At 38.3% G+C, this 6,275-nt stretch overlaps 1 long non-coding RNA gene across 2 annotated transcripts; it reads left to right on the forward strand.

Moving 5' to 3' along the window:
* Window positions 1-975: 975 nt before the first annotated feature.
* Window positions 976-2,222, forward strand: LOC113048248 (uncharacterized). Of its 2 annotated transcripts, XR_003276428.1 has the most exons (3): window positions 976-1,092; window positions 1,197-1,274; window positions 1,492-2,222. It is a non-coding gene; the product is annotated as an uncharacterized LOC113048248 (long non-coding RNA). The 2 variants fall into 2 exon arrangements; XR_003276427.1 differs by having other exon boundaries at window positions 976-1,274.
* The last annotated feature ends 4,053 nt before the right edge of the window (window positions 2,223-6,275 follow it).

Here is a 6,275-nt window from a genome sequence, read left to right on the forward strand (position 1 = left end):
AAGCCCAGTTCCCAGATGCAAAACACGCAGTAAAGCGAATGGTGAAAGTCCTGAAGAAGATATTTTTGATTCGGAAGAGGAAGTTTATCATTCAGTGCCCCAACTGGAGTTTGTAGGCGAATCTTTCACAGTTCATACTTCCAAAGAAATTCAACCTGGAAAGGAGGACATTGCCCAATCCTTGGGAACAGGGTTACTGAAAGAAACGCCAGAATTAGAGGAGGAGAACTTACCTGTAAACCCTGAGGAGAACTTACCTGTAAACCCTGAGGAGAACTTACCTGTAAACCCTGAGGAGAACTTACCTGTAAATTTTGAAGTTCAATCTGAAAGAGAAGAAATTGCTGATTCAACTCATGTAACTGGCTTGGAAGCACAAAGCCCAAGTTTCAATAGGGAATCTTCTGTGCCAAGGTTCAGTTCGGTTGAAGAGGAATTAAATGATGCTGAAAATATGGAAACCGACATGGAAGCCATCGAATCAGTACATTCAAGAAATGAGTTAAGGAGGTCTGTTCGGACAAAAGAGAAACCCAAAATCTTGACTTACCCCAAATTGGGAAACCCTTTGATAACCATAGTTCAGTCCCTTCTTCAAGGCCTAAATGAAGCCTTTTCAGAGTCCTTGCAAGAGTGTCCCCGTACGAGCTGTTCTGCAGCACAGGATTATACTGGCAATATGCAAAGGGACTTGCATGGTTCTATGGGGGGAGGGTGTAACCCAGGCTCAAAAACCTTTGTAGTCTAAATTAGATTTAAACACAGTCATCTGAATAGCTAGATACTGTTAGAGGAAGAAATATGGAGCAAATACTAAATGTATATATATGTATATATAAATATTTTCCATTTGAAATGGGTTACTTGTTAGGTAAACTAAATAGTTGAAATGTAACTTTAATTTTGATTGAGCTCTAGATCTGTGCAGGTGAGCAGCCAATCGAGCGTAATTAGGTCAAGCTGACTCCGCCCATCGAGAGACGCGGCATTAGAGAGAGAGAAAAAAAACTTGAGAAACAACGTGAATTAGAAGCTGCGTAAGATCTTGATTTATTTCATTTTGAGAGAGAACGCATGTGAAAACCAAACATTGTAAGTTATTTTGCAGACATTTTGTTGATAAATAAGTTTTATTTCAAACTACTCACTTACTTACATTTTGTTGATTATGTGACCGTCGTCACGCTGAATTCCAGTGGAGTAGGCCATCATTGCGTCATCCGAGAGAAACCTGGAAAAAAACAGAGAAATATCATTAATACACGAGGGAATCGGTGAGTTAGTAAAAATAAATAATTAATGTTTAGTATATATGTTAAAAAAATAATAGCGATTCAAGGGTGTATTGGTGTAACTGGAAGGAAAGAGGTGTTCAGTGAATGTACACGCTGTTATAAAAAATATGTACATACATGTAAAGATTGTGTAGATTTAGTGAAATGTATGTAAAGTGAGGATTGATTAAGAATGTTGTTTTGTGTTTGTGCACAGGCCAGTTTTGTTATTTTAGAAATCTAGAATCTGGATTTTTTCAATTCATGAAGATGGCGAGCCAACCGTAAATCGATCAGAAACAACTATCCTTTGTCTTTTTGGACATCTGTATCACTTCACTTTCGGCAGGACATCGCGTCGGATTTTTTTCTTTTGAGGTTTGAAACATCTGACATTTTCATTTTTCCTTTTGAGCATTGGATCACTGATTTAAAGGAACTGAGGAGACAATATCATTCTTTATTGTTCAGACTGACATTTTGTTTGAACTGTGCATTCAAGAATTACTGATACTGCATTGATACGCATTCATTTAGACTTTGTTTCGTATAAACAAGTGTTTACAGTGGACATTTGTACGTGTGACTAAACACAAGTCCTGACATTCGTGTTTATTTTATATCTACTGATCTTGAGTATACATTTGAGTTGTGTACATAAAAAAGGAGATCAGAAATTGAATGTTTATTACAATTTAATTTGCATTGGAGAGAAGAATTTTCTATGTCAAGGGTTAAATTTCAAATTCATTTAGCTTAATTGGTAAAAAGTAATATTTAAAGCAGATTTAATATTTCTTTTTTTGGTTTTATTTATTTTTTTGTTTGTTCTTGTTATTTTTGCCCTTTATGCAGTGTCATTGATATTTTTTTTTTTCCCAACCAGTGTATCCTATCAATCGCGCTTACAAGTCAATTTTATCCAATATAAAGGTGCGCATTTACATCTATGTGTGTGTGTGTGTGTCTTGCCTCTTACGAGTTTCAGTCTCTTCTGATTTGGTCCTGATTTGCGAATTACAGTTTACCTACAATAACTGTTAAACCTTAGTGAGTTATTGTTTTCCCTAATATATGAGTTAACCCCTCTGTTTCATTTTACAAGACAAGGGTTACATTATCCTTGAACAACTGCTAACAGAACTCCTGAGCAGCAAGGGCAATGACTCTCTGGGCGTTCCTCTCTTGGACAGAGAAAGGTTGGAGCACATCTGGTGTGTCCAAAAGAAGCACATCAAGTGTATCCAAGACCCTCTTGGTGTTGCCCTCTATACTGAGACCGGGAGCCTAACCAAGGGAGATGTGCTTCTGAAGACTTACAAATGTGCCAGAGGCTCCACTTCTCTTGAATCCTTTCACTTACACCTTAACCGTTTCATCCCAGGTATGTATTTGTCAAACACACACTGCATATGCAAAGAAAGAACATTTAAGTGTCTGTGTGTTTAACATTGCTTAAAAACTGTTGTCTGTTTACAGGGACCAGTGCAAACAGTCTGAACTTTCAGATTTATTTGTTGGAGGGTCTACACAGGTGGAACCAGGATCGGGAGGCAGCTTCCATGTCATCTGAGCCATCAGCTTTACGTAGCTACACAGGAGAACTTGTTCACTGTGTAAACAGCAATTATAAAAAGCTGTTTTGCAGGAAAGTGGTCCCCACGTTTTGTAATAATTTATTATTGTTAATTAACTTGCAATTCCCGTGTAATCTCAGTAAATATTTTATTTAAGCCTATACAGTGTACTTTGTATATGTATTTTTGAACTATAAACTATCAACATAACTTTAAAGAGGTGTGTGAACTTGCAAGCACGATGTCAGACACTGTAATATGCTCTGGTCCCCTCCCTGCTTACCGTGGTGACGAGATGCATAGCAGATTGTCATCACTCAATGGCTGGATGTCTAAGTGGTGCCCACAGAATAACATAGGTTTCATAGACAATTAGACGAGCTTTTGGGGCAGACCTGACCTGTTTAAAAGAGATGGTCTTCATCCCTCCTGGGGTGGCGCCACTCTTCTGTCTAGAAATATGGCACATAGTCTTAGTGTTTATACTTGACTAACTGGGGCCCAGGTCAGGAAGCAGACAGACTGGCTAAACCGACTGTAACGAGATTAACTTCGTAATCATCGGGAAGAAGGAGGCGGGAACCGGCGCGACACTCAAAAATCATTTTAATATTCAAAATAAATACAAAACGGCGCACCAGCCCCTCACGGACGACTGGTGCGCATAAATGAAAACCCAAACATAAAATAATATCCCAGGCCTGGTCCTCTCTCGTCCTTCACGGTCGTCACTCCAGTTTTATATCCTTCCATCTCCTACGTGGGACTCAAGACCGGCGGTGGGGCGCAGGTGTAGCTCATCTCCAATCACTACACCTGGCCTCACTCCTCGTTCCCACGCCTCTCGGCCCCGCCCCACTCGCCACACCGACCGTCTGCTAGCTGCCTCCCGTCACAGAGGTCAGTTAATTCTCAGCACATAGAGACTCTTTCACCTAGATATCACACTATAGAGAGTGTCTGTTCCCCGAACTAGAAAATACAAAAAACGTCCAAACCAAGTTAAGATTAACAATTTAATTGAGGTTCAACAAATAAAAAACAAATGCAATATGGATAAACAAATGATAAAGATTGGCTTATTGAATATCAGATCCATTTCTATGAAAACACTTTTTGTAAATAATATGATAACTGATCATAATATAGATGTGCTCTGTTTGACAGAAACTTGGCTAAAACCTGATGATTACATTATTTTAAATGAGTCCACCCCCCAAGATTACTGTTATAAACATGAGCCGCGTTTAAAAGGCAAAGGGGGAGGAGTTGCTTCAATTTATTACAACGTTTTCAGGATTTCTCAGAGGGCAGGCTTCAAGTATAACTCGTTTGAAGTAATGGTGCTTCATATAACATTATCCAGAGAAACCAATGTTAATGATAAATCCCCTGTTATGTTTGTACTGGCTACTGTATACAGGCCACCAGGGCACCATACAGACTTTATTAAAGAGTTTGGTGATTTTACATCCGTTAGTTCTGGCTGCAGATAAAGTTTTAATAGTTGGTGATTTTAATATCCATGTCGATAATGAAAAAGATGCATTGGGATCAGCGTTTATAGACATTCTGAACTCTATTGGTGTTAGACAACATGTTTCAGGACCTACTCATTGTCGAAATCATACTCTAGATTTAATACTGTCACATGGAATTGATGTTGATAGTGTTGAAATTATTCAGCCAAGTGATGATATCTCAGATCATTATTTAGTTCTGTGTAAACTTCATATAGCCAAAATTGTAAATTCTACTTCTTGTTACAAGTATCGAAGAACCATCAATTCTACCACAAAAGACTGCTTTTTAAGTTATCTTCCTGATGTATCCAAATTCCTTAGCATATCCAAAACCTCAGAACAACTTGATGATTTAACAGAAACTATGGACTCTCTCTTTTCTAGCACGTTAAATACAGTTGCTCCTTTACGCTTAAAGAAGGTTAAGGAAAACAGTTTGACACCATGGTATAATGAGCATACTCGCACCCTAAAGAGAGCAGCCCGAAAAATGGAGCACAGCTGGAGGAAATCAAAACTAGAGGTATTTCGTATTGCTTGGCGGGAAAGTAGCATATCCTATAGAATAGCATTAAAAACTGCTAGATCTGATTACTTTTCTTCTCTTTTAGAAGAAAACAAACATAACCCCAGGTATTTATTCAATACAGTGGCTAAATTAATGAAAAATAAAGCCTCGACAAGTGTTGACATTTCCCAACACCACAACAGTAATGACTTTATGAACTACTTTACTTCTAAAATCGATACTATTAGAGATAAAATTGCAACCATTCAGCCGTCAGCTACAGTATCACATCAGACAGTGCACTATAGACCCCCTGAGGAACAGTTCCACTCATTCTCTACTATAGGAGAGGAAGAATTGTATAAACTTGTTAAATCATCTAAACCAACAACATGTATGTTAGACCCTATACCATCTAAGCTCCTAAAAGAGGTGCTTCCAGAAGTCATAGGTTCCTCTTCTGACTATTATTAATTCCTCATTGTCATTAGGATATGTCCCCAAAACCTTCAAACTGGCTGTTATTAAGCCTCTCATAAAAAAAACACAACTTGACCCCAGAGAACTTGTTAATTATAGACCAATCTCGAATCTCCCTTTTCTGTCCAAGATACTAGAAAAGGTGGTATCCTCACAATTATATTCCTTCTTAGAGAAAAATGGTATATGTGAGGATTTCCAGTCAGGATTTAGACCGTATCATAGTACTGAGACTGCTCTCCTTAGAGTTACAAATGATCTGCTCTTATCATCTGATCGTGGGTGTATCTCTCTATTAGTTTTATTGGATCTTAGTGCTGCGTTTGACACAATTGACCACAACATTCTTTTGCATAGACTTGAACACTTTGTTGGCATCAGTGGAAGTGCATTAGCATGGTTTAAATCGTACTTATATGACCGCCATCAGTTCGTAGCAGTGAATGAAGATGTATCATATCGATCACAAGTGCAGTATGGAGTACCTCAAGGCTCAGTACTAGGGCCGCTACTCTTCACGCTTTATATGTTACCCTTGGGAGATATCATCAGGAAACATGGTGTTAGCTTTCACTGTTATGCTGATGATACTCAGCTCTATATTTCCTCGCAGCCCGGTGAAACACACCAATTTGAAAAACTAATGGAATGCATAGTCGACATAAAAAATTGGATGACGAGTAATTTCTTACTGCTAAATTCAGAAAAAACAGAGGTGTTAATCATAGGGCCTAAAAACTCTGCTTGTAATAACCTAGAACACTGTCTAAGACTTGATGGTTGCTCTGTCAATTCTTCGTCATCAGTTAGGAACCTAGGTGTGCTACTTGATCGCAATCTTTCCTTAGAAAGCCACGTTTCTAGCATTTGTAAAACTGCATTTTTCCATCTCAAAAATATATCTAAATTACGG

The sequence above is a fragment of the Carassius auratus genome, chromosome 29 (assembly GCF_003368295.1).
Source record: "Carassius auratus strain Wakin chromosome 29, ASM336829v1, whole genome shotgun sequence".
Classification (NCBI taxonomy): Eukaryota; Metazoa; Chordata; class Actinopteri; order Cypriniformes; family Cyprinidae; genus Carassius; species Carassius auratus.